General features: G+C 40.3%; 1 protein-coding gene across 1 annotated transcript in view; it reads right to left on the reverse strand.

Annotated features, from left to right (window-relative positions):
- themis (thymocyte selection associated) overlaps window positions 1-17,308 on the reverse strand; it is a 127,337-nt gene that overhangs the window by 15,005 nt on the left and 95,024 nt on the right. The window lies entirely within an intron of this gene.

Here is a 17,308-nt window from a genome sequence, read left to right on the forward strand (position 1 = left end):
GTTAAGAACTGTTTATAATGCACATTACAAATCAACTATTTACTTCATTTCAAAATGGAAGTGTTAATGTGCCCTGTTTTTAAAACTTCTGAAGTTCACAGGTAAGAAGAGTAGAAGGTAATGAAATACTTGTGTATGTTTTTTTAAATATAATAATCTACAAATGACAAAAAGAAATGATTGTTTCCTGGTACTAACTAATACAAATTAGACGTTTGTGGTGTATTTTGCAGCTCAGTGACTGCATTTGCACACAGGCAAGAATGACAACAAAATATTCATCCACCTTTATTAGAGTCACTTAATCTTTTTCAGGGTTGTCAATTTCAGTACTTACCGTTACAGCACAGGGCATATGAGGCAGTAACTAAATCAGAGAAGAAAACCAGTTTATTGCAGAGCACCCTCACTCACATACATCACTTTGGAGATGCCAATTAACCTAACTGGCTCAATGTTTTGGATTGAAGCTGGAATGCCCAGAAAAAACAGTTCGGAGATCTAACTGGCCCGACCCCTGCTCAAAAGAACACAAAGTCTTCTTCATCAAGGGGGTCCAGCAGGCCGGTAGCAGTAGCCAGGGCAGAGGGAGTCTGGGGAAAGAGACACAGGATAGCCGCTCTTTTAAATGTTCGTAGCCCTGCACTAGGAACACGTTGCGAGGCAAGCAAGCAAGCCAGCAGATGTACCCGCAAAGAGGAACTGTAAGAGTGAGTTTGTTTCCCATTGAAAAGCTGTTTAAGAGGGGTTTCTGAAAGACTGCCATGTCCCCCTGCAGCAGCGGTCACACCCCCACTCTCAGCATTGTTCACTCCTTTGTGAACCAAGCAATCCACAAAACCGGACTCTGCCAAGCGAGAGGACATCAGCATTGATGTTCACAGAGCCGGGATGATGACGGACAATAAAATTAAACAGCTGCAAGCTCAAGAACCACCGTGTAAGACAAGAGTTTGTATCCTTCTGTTGGTAGAGTCATTTAAGGGGTGCATGATTAGTCGCCAAGGTAAACTTACACCCTTACAAATAATAACGGAGTGCTTCCATAGCCCATTTGATTGCCAAAAACTCATTTTCTATAGTCGAGTATTTACACCCCCTGGGAAGCAGCTTCCTGCTCAAAAATGTGATGGGGTGCTCCTCACCATCAAAAACCTGAAACAGAACAGCATCTTAATCGAATGTACTAGTGTTTACTAAAATCGATACAGAACCGAATCAAACCGTTTGGTTTTGGGACTAAAAAGATTGTACTACACCAGTCGCGTTTACTTTCACGAATAACACCCAATTCAAGCATCACTCACTACATTCTGTTTCACCTCGGGTATCTGAAAAGGGTGCATATGCATCTTAACACCAGGCTCCTTAGAAATGTTATGTTTGGCAAGACCAGTCAGGCCTGGCATGTCGAAAAAGACATCAGTGTTCCGACTTCAGAGACAGCAACACCGCTTTCTGCGAGTTAGTCAAATTGTCATCAATAGAAACATCAGTCTGGGACACAGCATCCACGGATGTCAACACCTCCTGGGGTTCATGCCACTTTTTCAAGAAATTAACATCTAAAACCTGCATGGACCTTTGTCTGCCAGGTATCCTGACTTTGTAATTTACCAGCCCCATACACTCCTCAATGACAGCAGAACCCTGCCATTTCACGAGAAACCTTTGCGGATCATAAGGAATCAGAACCAGGATGTGATCACCAGGCTTGTACTTTCAAAGTTTGCTCCATTTATCATAATGGCGTTTTTGGGCGTCCTGTACACGCCGCTGGTTCTCCACAGCAATAGAAGAAAGCCTAGAAATTTGATCCTGCAGGGAAACAACACGGTCTGCAAAGCTAGGACTGTTAGCATTAGAATGCACACCTGTGCTTTCATCATGAATAACATCCAAGATGCCCCGCGGACACCTGCCAAATAGCAACTCAAAGGGACTCAAGCCTGTGGAATCCTGTGATGATTCCCGAACCGCAAACATCAGGAAGGGCAAAACAGTGTCCCAGGATATCGGGTCATCTTGAGCGACCTGCCTGATCATCTGCTTTAAAGTCTTGTTAAACCACTCCGTCAGGCCTTTCGTTTGCGGATGGTAAACAGTGATGCTCAGCCTTTTAATGGCAAGGCTGTCATACAACTGTTTCATGATGCGAGAAGTAAAGGGCGTGCCCTGGTCAGTCAGAATCTCACAGGGAATGCCAATACGGATAAAGATCTCACACAGAGCCCTGGCAATAGACGCAGAGTTGGCTTTCCAGAGAGCAGTCACTTCATGATACCGCATTACGTAATCAATTAGCACGAGAATATATTGATACCCATTCTTACTCTTAGAGAGGGGGCCAGTGCCCCGGGCCCCCACCCCGGTGACATCAGCTAGTGAGTAGATGTATTTTGCATACTTGCAGCAAGCCGACAGCTCCTGGAGTTTGCATTTAAACAGGCTTACGCGGCCGGTTACTCCTATTATGTGGACCGTAACCCCGGTTTCAAAACTCCACACTTTCTTGTTAAAAGCAGCTTACTTTATTAGGTAATCTTGGATCGGGTTGGGGGCGATCTGATTGAATGGCTGGTTGTCCTGGCTGAACGTAGGGAAATAGTTATGTCGATGGCTCACGTGCATGTCTTGGGTGGTCATCTGGGCTCTGAAAAAACTAGGGAGCGCATCTCAAAGCAGTTCCATTGGCTGAATATGGGCAGGGATGTCGAACAGTTGTGTAAGTTTTGCCCTGACTGACAGGTGGTCTCTGCTCACAGACCCGCTAGGGCCTCTCTTCCCTTCTTCCCCTCTTCTCACTCCTAAGGTTTCCAAATTTAATGCTTATCCTATGCCCCGTGTTGATGAGTTATTGACGAAATGGGACAGGCATCGTATATCTCTACACTCAATCTTACAAAAGGGTATTGGCAGGTGCCTCTTAAAGCTTCCAGTTATGAAAAAACAGCATTTGCCACCCCTGACAGGTTATACGAGTTTACTAGGCTCCTGTTTGGTCTGCATGGTGTCCCTCTTACTTTCCAGCATATGATGGATCAGATTTTGCGTCCCCATTTGGAATATTCCAGGGCATATCTCAATGATGTTGTCATTTTCAGTAATGATTAGCACTCTCGTTTGGAGTGTCTTTAGGCTGTTCTGGACAGCTTGAGACAGGCTGGGTTGACAGCTAACCCTAAGAAATCTAAGTTGGATATGTCTGAAATGCACTATTTAGGTTATTCTATGGGCAGGGGTTTAGTTAGGCCTCACTTAAAGAAGGTGGACGAGGTACTCACTTGCCTGTGTCCAGAAAATGCAGAGACAGGTTTGTGACTTCCTTGGTTTTGCTGGTTATTATAGGAGGAGGAGAGGAGCTGTAAAAGTGACTTTGTTTCTCATTGAAAAACTGTTTAAGAGGGGGTTTCTGAAGGGCCGCCACATTGGGATTAATAAAGTATCTATCCATCTATCTATCTATGTATCTATCCATCTATCTATCTATGTATCTATCTATGTATCTATCTATCTATCTATCCCCCTGCAGCAGCGTTCACAAGATAAACAACAAGTAGATTATTTATATGGTCAGCTAGCCTGATAGAATACAGGTGGCTGAGAGGAAAGACAAGTGATTAAATTGGGGGCCAAGTCATGCCCAAACCGGACCAGAATTAACCACTATGACATCCCATTGGTCCGAGAGGTACCAGAATTAAGTCAGACTAGCATAAATTGAAGGCTTACACAGGCTCAGTGTCTCTGCTGCTCCATTCATGCAGATTGCCGCGTTGATTTCCCTGCTACCACAGCCATAGACGGATCATGCTGTGTCTCTGCCATTCCATCCAAGACCAACGCCCGACCACATTGCACCAGAGACCAATCAACATACTAAAACAAAGAACTACTTGGTAGCCTAAGCAAGATGAACTGGCTATTATTAAGGTTGTGTTGGTATTATTGGCACACTCATTTTACTCTGCTTAAAATATGGGTACAAGTGAAAACATTTTGTTAATGTATGAATAAAAAGTGTTACTTTCACCCCTGTTTGTTCAGTTATTATGTGTAATTGCTTGGGGTTATAGATGTAAAAGAATTTAACTACAATAGCAGTCAACCCTGACATACAAGGATTATAAATGGGATTTGGGGCATTCTGTTAAGGTCTATGTGGTAAAGAGTCTGAAAGGGAAAATAAGATTACTGAAAGATCCTACTGCTGCAAAACAGGAGAACATGTAAACTACTTACACACAGTTTCCTGAGTCGAGATTGAAGAGTGTGAAGCATTAGCACTAAACACCATGCCGCCATAATAATAAGATAAGCGACTGATAAAGGCTCTGCACATGTGCCTTGTTCACACAATAAGCACAGCAATAAGCATCTGATGATCACAGAGAATATTCTGATTATGATTATTCTGATTATTTTCAATTTGAATAACCTAGCAATGTCTCAGATTGACTGGTGAGTTAGAAGGACATAGTTCAGAAGACTCTGATATAGTTAATACAAAAAATACATACAGTGGTGTGAAAAACTATTTGCCCCCTTCCTGATTTCTTATTCTTTTGCATGTTTGTCACACAAAATGTTTCTGATCATCAAACACATTTAACCATTAGTCAAATATAACACAATATGCAGTTTTTAAATGATGGTTTTTATTATAGGGAGAAAAAAAATCCAAACCTACATGGCCCTGTGTGAAAAAGTAATTGCCCCCTTGTTAAAAAATAACCTAACTGTGGTGTATCACACCTGAGTTCAATTTCCGTAGCCACCCCCACGCCTGATTACTGCCACACCTGTTTCAATCAAGAAATCACTTAAATAGGAGCTGCCTGACACAGAGAAGTAGACCAAAAGCACCTCAAAAGCTAGACATCATGCCAAGATCCAAAGAAATTCAGGAACAAATGAGAACAGAAGTAATTGAGATCTATCAGTCTGGTAAAGGTTATAAAGCCATTTCTAAAGCTTTGGGACTCCAGCGAACCACAGTGAGAGCCATTATCCACAAATGGCAAAAACATGGAACAGTGGTGAACCTTCCCAGGAGTGGCCGGCCGACCAAAATTACCCCAAGAGCGCAGAGACGACTCATCCGAGAGGTCACAAAAGACCCCAGGACAACGTCTAAAGAACTGCAGGCCTCACTTGCCTCAATTAAGGTCAGTGTTCACGACTCCACCATAAGAAAGAGACTGGGCAAAAACGGCCTGCATGGCAGATTTCCAAGACGCAAACCACTGTTAAGCAAAAAGAACATTAGGGCTCGTCTCAATTTTGCTAAGAAACATCTCAATGATTGCCAAGACTTTTGGGAAAATACCTTGTGGACTGATGAGACAAAAGTTGAACTTTTTGGAAGGCAAATGTCCCGTTACATCTGGCGTAAAAGGAACACAGCATTTCAGAAAAAGAACATCATACCAACAGTAAAATATGGTGGTGGTAGTGTGATGGTCTGGGGTTGTTTTGCTGCTTCAGGACCTGGAAGGCTTGCTGTGATAGATGGAACCATGAATTCTACTGTCTACCCAAAAATCCTGAAGGAGAATGTCCGGCCATCTGTTCGTCAACTCAAGCTGAAGCGATCTTGGGTGCTGCAACAGGACAATGACCCAAAACACACCAGCAAATCCACCTCTGAATGGCTGAAGAAAAACAAAATGAAGACTTTGGAGTGGCCTAGTCAAAGTCCTGACCTGAATCCAATTGAGATGCTATGGCATGACCTTAAAAAGGCGGTTCATGCTAGAAAACCCTCAAATAAAGCTGAATTACAACAATTTTGCAAAGATGAGTGGGCCAAAATTCCTCCAGAGCGCTGTAAAAGACTCATTGCAAGTTATCGCAAACACTTGATTGCAGTTCTTGCTGCTAAGGGTGGCCCAACCAGTTATTAGGTTCAGGGGGCAATTACTTTTTCACACAGGGCCATGTAGGTTTGGATTTTTTTTTCTCCCTAAATAATAAAAACCACCATTTACAAACTGCATTTTGTGTTTACTTATGTTATATTTGACTAATGGTTAAATGTGTTTGATGATCAGAAACATTTTGTGTGACAAACATGCAGAAGAATAAGAAATCAGGAAGGGGGCAAATAGTTTTTCACACCACTGTATATAACATCAATAAGGAGCAAATGTTTGTATTGGAAATTGACTCATACAATAACATTCTACTGTATAGGAATATATATTCTGCAAATATTTTGTTTTGAGAAAATGCTACATTTTACAGAAAAAGTACATGTTATCTTACAAATGAACATGGTTCTACCCAAAGTTACTAGCTTAACTTATCAATGACTACATCTGCACATAAATATCTTGTTATGTAGCTAGAGTCTGATTGGCTTATCCTTTATCTTGATTTGTAGTTTAAAACAACACTCAAGATGAAATCATTCATCAGCTTAATGACATGATTTGCTTGGTTAGCCAAGGTGAAAACAACATATTAAATGTCTGTCTTAATTTAAATTGATTTTTCTTTTTCTTTTTTTGACAAAAAGTCCATTCTAAAGTTTGTTATTTTATTATAATACATAAAAAGCAGGTTTACTATTGTTTTTTGACAGTATTTACCTGGTTACATTTTTTTTTTAAATTTAGGACTCATTTGTACCCACAGAGTGCTGCTTATGAAATAAAATCAATTTATACCTGCCCAGGAGTATTCTAAAATGTGTCCTCAGATCCAAAAGCATTGAAAGCCAACACTAGTAATTTCCATCCATCCATCCATTTTCCAACCCGCTGAATCCGAACACAGGGTCACAGGGGTCTGCTGGAGCCAATCCCAGCCAACACAGGGCACAAGGCAGGGAACCAATCCCGGGCAGGGTGCCAACCCACCGCAGGACACACACACAAACACACCCACACACCAAGCACACACTAGGGCCAATTTAGAATCGCCAATCCACCTAACCTGCATGTCTTTGGACTGTGGGAGGAAACCAGAGCGCCCGGAGGAAACCCACGCAGACACGGGGAGAACATGCAAACTTCACGCAGGGAGAACCCGGGAAGCGAACCCGGGTCTCCTAACTGTGAGGCATACTAGTAATTTTATAAGATGAAATGACTGATAGCTCTTTAGAGACAACGGTTACAGTCATGTTACAGTTAATTCTATGCTTTTTTCAGGGCATACTTTAACTAAAACTCATCTACTTTTTACTTACTCTGTCCTACAATTATCTAACTGCAACTTCATGTGGCCAAAAACATATAATAAGCTTTACCTTGTTACTATTTATTCAGCAAAAAATAAGATAGCAAGAAAAAGTAAGTACCTCCTTAATATTTTCCTTACTTAACTACCTTTGGGAGCAAGTAAGTTGAGTTCATCAGTTTCTGTATTTGGGCTTATCTGTCTCATATGGCATATTGGAAGAACATTGCCCCATTCCCTGCTTAAAACTCAGTTTCATTGAATTGATATTTCAGACATTTCATATAGGCAAATTAAAAATGTTTCGAATGGGCTGAGATCTGGATTGTTCTATTTATGTAAGTATGTATTATTTTTGTATTATTATTTTTATAGAATTTTTATTTTTCTTTGGTGGTAGCTATTTCTTTGACACCTTGCAAAGCCCATTTAGCTACAATCTTTGTATGGAAATGTGCTAAAGTTGTGGGATTGTAGTAATACAGTGATATGCCCACAAAAGATGCAGTGAAACACTTTTTTGCTTCAGCTATTTACTGTATACAGTTGTCTTCCAAGCATTTTACACTAGTGTTGTAATAGTGTTTATTTGTTTAAGGATCAGGCTGTTTATTTTTAAACTTTGGATCAAATATTTCAAAATACCTTATGAAGGCAAGTAACTCACACAACCAGCTAGAAATTCTTGAGGCAACAAATAGCTGTATTAGTGCACTCTTTTTGTGTTTGAGCAACTGAGGTGAACAGACAGCAGCGTTCTGCAGACATAAAGGAAACGTTGGTTGACCAATGTAGCCTGTTACTTACAATCTTTGATAGTTATGCTTTTTTGAGCATGGCAGACAGACTCTTTACAATCATCATTGAGACGGCAGTATATTTTCAAAGTGTAGGGTTTTTCCCCTTAAATAAGCTCTATTAATCTGGCTGCCAGCATTGAATATGGACTTGCTCTTGTTGCTGTCTGTGTTACTTACAATTCTTTGCTGTGTGTCCATGTCCAAAAAAATGTATTTCTACCTAACTGACCTTTTATGCTCATTAGGCTACATAGCCACATACTGCATAGCCAGTTAGTGGAAAAGGAGGGACAGCCAACAGTAGCAATGCTCCCTTTAAGGACTGGATAGCTGTGAGCAAAAATGATTTCGTTGTGAGCAAAAATTCTCAGTTACTTCTGAGCACTATTACTGTTATGCAATGCAATTATCTATTCATATAAAATAGCCTAAAATGTTCATTACCATTTTAATAGTGCATTACATACTGTGTATCTAGTTTAATAAAAATAATTTAATGTTGATTTAAAATCGTCTCAAATTACAACTTTATATTGATGCCAGCCTCAAAGCATTATGGACTTGCAAAAATGACCACTGACCAGAAACATTTTTAATTTTTTACCAAATAATGTTTTCTGTCGCGGCACGGTGGCGCAGTGGGTAGCGCTGCTGCCTCGCAGTTGGGAGATCTGGGGACCTGGGTTCGCTTCCCGGGTCCTACCTGCGTGGAGTTTGCATGTTCTCCCCATGTCTGCGTGGGTTTCCTCCGGGCGCTCTGGTTTCCTCCCACAGTCCAAAGACATGCAGGTTAGGTGGATTGGCGATTCTAAATTGGCCCTAGTGTGTGCTTGGTGTGTGGGTGTGTTTGTGTGTGTCCTGCGGTGGGTTGGCACCCTGCCCGGGATTGTTTCCTGCCTTGTGCCCTGTGTTGGCTGGGATTGGCTCCAGCAGACCCCCGTGACCCTGTGTTCGGATTCAGCGGGTTGGAAAATGGATGGATGGATGGATGTTTTCTGTCTGTCCATTCATGGTTATATTCTTTTAATCTACTAGAACTAAAACCAACAGCATCAGACACAAGGCAGAAGGCAAACCAAAAAAAAGTAATTCTCAAGAAAGACAAAGTTAATACAAAAAAATGAAAATAAGAAAACACTGTACTACCAGTAAAAAGCACTTAACCATTTTCAAAAAAAGATTTTTTCTTATCACTGCCATACCAGTGATAGGCAGGGGTAACTGACGTTACCTCCGGAGGAATACACAGTGTCAACTAGAATCTGTGAATGTCTCACTGATATTGCAGCCTACAAGAAGGAACACCAACTCCAGTTCAACCTGGTAAAGAAGGACATTTCTGTTATCCCTGCTCATCCTTCTGCTCACATTGGCTCATTACTGCTAACACCCTCCTAGTGTTGCTTGGTTGCTATGGTCTCTTGGGGTTGCAGATTCACAATATACAATATCTATACGATTAGACCATATCCGACAGCGTATGCAGCACAACTCAAGGTCCAGGCTTTGGTCTTGTCACTGCAAATCTGTGCTGGCAGGAATAACAGCCTGTGTCACCAAGACACTACAGATGATTCAAAATGCAGCATTATTTCTGGTGTTTAAACAGCTGAGGCAAACAAATATCATTTCTCTTTTCAGATCACTACATTCATACATCCTGTAGTGGCAATGTTTTAAGTTCAAATCCTTGATACTTGTCTACAGAGTAGTCAGTGGGTCAGCACCTATATATATGGAGACACTTGTGAGGTCCTATTGTGCTTCTTGACTACTCAGGTATACTGATAAATGGTGTCTGGTGACTCAACCTCTGCATGGCCTCAAATCTCAGTCTAGACTCTTTTCATGTGTACGTCCTAGCTGGTGGATTGAGCTGCCCACCTCCATTTGAAATTCTAATCCCTCAATGTGTTTAAGAAGTGTGTGAAAATTCTTCTTTAGTTTAGTGAATTTTTGTCTAACTGATAAGGTTTTAAAGGCAATATTTCTGGCTTTTATCTGATAGTAGTCATTAGAAATTGAATGAGTGGATTTTAAATTTACCAATAATCTGCACACAATGCAAAACAACACTTCCTTTCAAATGAGCTGTGACCCATGTTCCTGCTTTGATATTATTTTTCCTCTGAACTGCAGAGAAAAGTGGAACACTGTAATCAAAGTTTATTGTCATTAGTTATGCTAAATCCTTCTTTTATATAAACTAAATGCAAAAGCCACTATGTCTTAAATTTAAGACAATTTCCATTTTGAATGTTAGCAGTATCTAAATGATTGTGACATGGGGTATCTTTTATATGGGGCACTAGATATTATTTAGTGTTATTTGCAAAGAATCTTACTATTTTTCCTTACATTGCTTAGATTTGCTGTTATTACGACTTTTTCAGAAATTAATTGACAAAGTATTTTCTTGTAAAAGACAAAACACCTTGAAAGCAAATTTAGTTCTATAATATAGCCAATCTAACAGTTGTTATAAATAAATACTGTTACCACTGAACTGCCAGTATTAAAATATGCATAAAAGATGTGTGAGAGGTCTCAAGGGCAGAATTATTTAGCTCTGTAACTTCTCTGGTGAATTTCTAATAAAGTATTTTATTAAAAGATATATATATATATATATATATATATATATATATATATATATATATATATATATATATATATATATATATTGTGATGGATGGCTGGCAGCTCAACCCAGCCGACACACCCAGGATGCTAGATGGTGACTTCCATGCAGCTCAGAGGTGCCCCGGATTCCTGCAGGGTACAATGGGAGATGGAGTTCAGCTTCACAGTCCTGGTGGGTACTGTGGGTGCCGCCAGGTGATGCTGCAGGGAGACATGCGGATTTTTGTTTCCCATATAGCCCAGAAGTACTCCCAAGTCATGGGGATGGGCTGAAGAAAATTCAAGTCTCCATCTGACCCAGAAGTGTTGATGAATCACATGGATGGAAGGACAGAAGCACTTCCGGGTCAAAGACGATACAAAGGACTAGTGGAGACCCAGCAAGAGAGCCAGAGTTGGGAGGGAGTAGAACAGAGCTTGCTGGGAGGAGTGGAGAATTGTATTATTGTGTTTATTTAGTATTGCATTGCCTGTTTGCTGTGGCTGGGGTGCTTAGGAGGCACTATACAAAAGAAGTAAAAATATTCTTAGTGCTTTTAACCTGTGTCCAGTGTGTTTGTCTGTTGGGGAAAAGGCGATCAATAGTGACATCTAGTGTCCACTGTGTGACATTGGTGTAGCCGTCAGGATTCTGGCCGTCGTTTGGGTCAGAAGACCTGTAATAATAATGTGGATGCAACCCGACAGACAGCGCTGTGACATGAGGGAGCCTTGCGGAAAGCCTACCTTTAAAACCGGGCCATGATGGGAAAGAAGAAAACTAAGCAGATGGACAACGCCGGGAATCAGCCTGCACTCGCGACCGGCACTGACAAAAAGGACACGGCAAGCGGCCAAAATCAAGTGGAAAAGAAAACTCCGGATGACGGCACCCTGAATGAGGTACGTGCCGGGGAGGGGATTAAAAAAATTTCTGGATGAAATTAACCTTGTCCCGCTTGTACCTCATAGAAGAAAGACATCCAGAGGTTTGGTGAGGAGCTGGCTGCTATCCCGTAGAAGACATTGGCACATACGATAAAAGTTAGAATGCTGAGGACTTCCGCGTATGGCTGACCAGTGAAGATCACGTGACCTGACCTGACGGATTCTGGGAAGGAGAAGGTCCACATCACTTTGTCTCTATCTTCACCCATAATACGACAGACTCTGACTTTCCGAAGGGGAAGATCACTGGCTCACGGCTGGGAGGTGGGGCTGAAGATGGCCTGAGCCCACCTCTGGCCGATTCAAGTAATAATATGGATGTACTTACAGATCATGTCTTCAATTAAGAAGATAGTGGAGGAGCTCGGAGCAGCGGCTGAGGCGCCTTTGAAATGGGTGGAAGAGTACCTGCAGCGGTTTGGTCGGGAGCCTTCCCAGATGGTGAATTCGGCAGTACAGGTGGGTCAAACCAGTACCATACAAAATAGGGGGACACAGAGTGAAGGGGCAGCACGATTTATTCATATCGGCTGTAACCTCGCGTAAGTAACCTCGCGTCCTACAAATGATAAAGGGGTGATGACCGAGTGTTCGGTGGAAGGGGCAGATAAGTCAGAGCAGCTGGGTAGTGCTGACTTCCGGGTTGTCTCGGCCCTTGAGACATCGGCACAGGTCATCCATAAATCTAAAGGGTTACAGACAGTAAAGAGTCTCTCTGTTACTCACAGAGAGACTCAAACTGTGATTAAACCCCAGATTAATAATAATAATAATAATAATAATAATTCATTACATTTATATAGCGATTAAAAAGGAGGTCCCGGGAGAAAAGCAGGGATCTCCTGATATTACAGTGCGTGGAGCTGCAAGCTCATGTGCAGCTGACAGTCCACCCTCAGCTGTTAGAAGGGCGAAGCAGGCATTTCGGGAGGAAGGTAGCTGTGTTATGAATGCTGCCAGCCGGGCCATGTGTGGAGAAATTGTCCGCAGAGAACCAGGGAGGAAGTTAAACGTCATGTGTGCAGTATCTCCCCACAGTTCTCCTGTGATTGTTTTACAGGGCAAACAGCACCTCCTTGAGAAGGACAACCCTCGCGGGACTGGACGCTTCTCCCCACTGTGCTCAGCTGGGGGTGGGGAAATGTGAAGGACGGCCGGCTATATATATAAAATAGCAAGTTATGTTCATATCTCAAAAGCTACTTTGTATCAACAAGTTCTGGTGTGCCTGGAAGCATCCCCCTCTTTTTTATTTTGTTAATTGTAATTAAAGGCAAATAACAGAGAGGTGAGCAAGCTAACAAAACAAATCTTTGAAGCAGCAGGGAAGGGGGTATCCTTTACCCCGACATAGAAGCTTATTCTAAAATGTTATTGATAAGATCCTGCCATATTTTTAAAAAAGTGAGAATTAAATTTTTTTCCAATTTCAAATAGTTTAGGACATCAGTTACCCATTAACTTAAATGTTGTGGGTTGGGATTCTTCCAGTTGAGCAAAATAATTCTACATTCTAGCTTTGAGGTAAAAGTTGATTATGATTTGTCTGTCCTTCTCCACTTTAAGCCCATTTGGGAGTACACCGAACACAGCTGTTAATGGGTTAGGAGTAATTGTGACACCAGTCCTGCCTGATATGCATTCAAAGATTTTTGTCCAAAACAATGTTAATTTGGTGCACTCCCAAAACATGTGGCCCAGTGAGGCTGGAGCTAGATTGCAACATTCACAGGTTGAATCTTGCCCTGAAAACATTTTGGATAGCTTTAATCAAGATAAATGCATTCAATAGAAGACAAGGAGGTACGAGCTTCTTGGCATACTGTATGTCAGGAAAATTTAAGGAGATCAGGGACAATGAAAAAACTCATGAGTTTCAGGGATTCTAGTGTTAACGTCATTATTGAGGAGTGAGATTGGTCTGTATGATGCACATTGTAGTAACTCCTTATTTTTCTAGGAAAGATAGAAATTAATGCTTGGCAAAAAGGAATTTTGTTATCTTTAGCTTCTATAAATGTTGCTAATAACAGTGGGGCTAATTTATTTTGACTTTTTTTTTATAAAATTCCTCTGGGTAGCCATCAGGGCCATCTGCTTTCCCTTTCTTTGTACAATGTCTAGTAATTCTGAGTGTGTCAGAGGTTTATCCAGTTCCATAGCACTAAGAATATCTAGTTGTGGTGTCTGTACTGAGTGTTGAAATTTTAAAAATGTAAAATTGACTTTCAATATTCACTTTTAATTTGGCAGGGTACAAGAGGTTGTATCTAATATCAGCACTGCATAAGTGCTGTTTAATATTGCAGCATGTTACATGTTTAGCAGCTGTTACATGGGAGAAATCTGGGAAAATATGAATGAGGTAATCTTCTCTTTCTGTCTTAGAAGGGACATGAAGTTTTTTTTGGTCTGTAGTTTGTTGAAATGGAAAATAAGGCTTCTCGGTTTGGAGGCAATTGTTCCATGTATACGGTAGGTGTTCGATTTAAAGTCCTCTCCAGTTATTTTAGAAAATAGTTTGGCTGTGCATTTCACTGGGTTTGCACTTTCATGTTTTCAGGGAGAACTTCAATTCTGATGTTGTCCCTTCTATATCTATCTTCCAGTGCAGCCAGTTTGTCATTACCACTTTGCATTCTGATTTTGCAGCCGTTGCCTTTTTGTCAGCGGCGGATATCGATTGTTCAGTTATCTCATTACGAGTCGTAAACATTTGCATAACATTTTCAAGCTGAACAATAAGAACTCTAATTTTACTCTCTAACTTATTCATATTTTTCTGTATTTTTTCATAAATTTTTCCTAGCATTTCTGTAAAGGCTGTAGTAAACTTAATACTTAAACCTTTCTCTAGGTCTTTTATATCTTGAAACTGTTTCTCATTTTTCTTGTTTAGATTCTTTATTTCTTTCTTTATATCCTTCTTTATATCATTTATGTCCCCCTCCCAAGTGTGGCAGTCATTTCCTTCAGCTTGGAAAGTGTGTTTCAGTCTTCTCTGCACTTCATAGGCGAAGTTGTGAGTCCAGTTGGGGTTGATGTGGCTGACTCTCGGGGTATTAGCTGTAGTTAACAGCAGGGATAAAAAGGCCATGTTCATTTCCAATAATCCTACTAGAGTCAACAAATCCTCCTTTCCCGCCTCACTTGCAGTTTCGTTCTCACTTTTGCTTTTGGCTGGAGTCAATGCTACAGCATCAGGTCCTGTCAGATCTATTCCTTCACCCCTCTGTTCCAGGTCATTCTCTGGTAGACCATACTGTGATATTGAGACTGATTTTTCTTTTCATGAAAGTTTAGCTGCTTTATCTTCATCTTTTTCCTTTTCTTTCTGAACCCTATCTTTGCTGCTCATGCTTATTTATACTCTTGTATAATGTAAATATAGGATACCCCAGGATGACAGTAAAAAAAGAGTAACATAACACTGCTGCTAATGGAGCTCATTTCTAGTCATCCATCTCATGCAAAGGACAGGTCGAAAGCATTTTACTCTTGCTTATTGCCCACTTATTGTATCTGACCCCTATCATTCACCTTGCAGGTGGTGAGCCCACATGGTAGCTCCACCCAAATTTTTGGATTGGACGTAACCAGATTTTATGGCTTACTTAGACACCAGTTGCTCATCAGTGATCAGAGGTTATTTCCATTTTTAAAATGGGGGAGAGAAAGGCATATTCCAGTTACCCAGGGGATAACACTGATCAGCTTTCTATACGTATTAAATTAAAGACTGTTTGTTAGATGAACCAGGAAAATCAATGTAGATGGCCCTGGAAAAGCAGACAAACACTTTGCATTTGCACAGATGTTCATGAAGTTATGGAAATTTGCTAATCCTATCAAAATTTGCTTTGTGGATTTGGGAAGAACATATAATTCATGGAAGGGGGAAGCGAAGAGTATTAGGAACAGTGAGCTAGAATATACAGATAGTGAAACAGAAAATGCTTTGTACTTGCACTTTTTTGAAGGTTATACATGCAAAGATGTCAAGAACCTCCTCAAAGTAAGTAGTACTACTGAGAAGGTGTACTTAGTGACTTGGAAATTGTAAATTGTAGAGGGAGATTGGATTAAACTACTTGGATTAAACAGGTTGAATTCTAACAAATCACCAGGATCAGAAAACATTTATCCTTGAGTTCTTAAGGAAGTTAGCGAGTACATACACTTGCAGTCAAAAGTCTCTGGACACATGCAGACATTTTTATTCTTGATAGAAATTGATACCTTTTTATGTAAATACTATTAAATTGATTTAAAACATAGCCACAGAATTGTTACTTTTGTTAATGGATGTTACAGCTTAAAATGACTAAGTTTTAATTTATTATCTATATATGACTATAAAGCCCAATTTTCAGGAGCCATTTCTTCAGTTTACTAAGGTAAATGCCCTTAATTATCCTTAATGAGCCATTTTAAATACTAATTGTTTATTAGTGAAACCTTTGTAATTGCATTAGCACAGCTGAAATCTTTTATTCTCTTCACTTGTGTTACGAGGAACTGACATTCCTAAAGTTCAGTTCATGGTTCAAAAATGGCCAAAATGATGATACAGCTTTCACATGAAAACATGTCAGTCTATTGTGGAATGAAGGTTATTCCATGTGAAAGATTGCCATTGAAGATATCATAAAAAGGTGTCTATTACTGTCTTGCGAGAAGAGGGCAAACTACATCTGAATGGAATAGAAAACGAAGAGGAAATCCCAGATGCACATCTGCATACGAGGATAAGTACATCAGAGTCTGTAGTTTGAGAAACAAATGCATCACTGGTCCTCAGCTGGCTTGTTCCTTAAATACACTAATAATACCAGTGCCTTCTGTAACAGAGAAAAGATGAGTCTAGGATGCTGACAATAATATACTTTTCCAGTCATCTTCCATCCAATGTCTGTATTCTTTTGCCCCTTTTACCTTTTCTTTATATTTTCCAATCTCAGATATGTTTTTTTCTTTGAAATTCTGCTTATGCTGTCACCATCCCAGAATCATGTTTCTCCTATAAGGCATTTGTTTCTTAAATTATAGACTCTGGTGTATTTATTCCCTTATGCAGATGTGCATCTGGGCCTTCCCCTTCTTTTTTTCTACCCTGGATGTGTATATAACCCACATTTGGCACATATTTTTCTAAAATCTGTGGACACTGTGGAAATTCCAAAAGACTGGAGGCTAGCAAATATTATCCCATTGCATAAAAAGAGTGATCAGTAACTACTTGTAGAGGCCAGTAAGTTTAACATGCATCACAGCTAAATTAATGGTTTTAATTATTAAGAAAAACATTGGGAAGCACAGGAAAAAACAGGACTTTTAGCAAATACTCAACATGGTTTCAGGCAAGGAAGGTCATGGTTCACTAATATAGTATGCTGGAATTCTATGAGGAAGCAACAAAAGCATCTGATAAAAGAGAAGCATATCATATTATTTGTCTTGATTTTCAGTAGGCTTTTGATAAGATACCACTTGAAGATTTATGATCAGACTAAATGACATGGGTACAGAATTGGCTCAAACATGAAAACCAAAAAATAATGTTGATCTTTCTCAGTATTAGGTGATGTTAAAAAAGGTGTCCCTCAAGGGCAGAAGGGCATATTAGCTAAATTGTAGAATAACATATAATTGGAGAAATAACATGGAATTAGATAAACTGATATAGAGTCATTTGGACAACATACAGGCTTGGGCAAATTTATGACAGATGTAAAGTATTACATGTAAAAAGT

This window comes from Erpetoichthys calabaricus, chromosome 3, assembly GCF_900747795.2.
Source record: "Erpetoichthys calabaricus chromosome 3, fErpCal1.3, whole genome shotgun sequence".
NCBI lineage: Eukaryota > Metazoa > Chordata > Cladistia > Polypteriformes > Polypteridae > Erpetoichthys > Erpetoichthys calabaricus.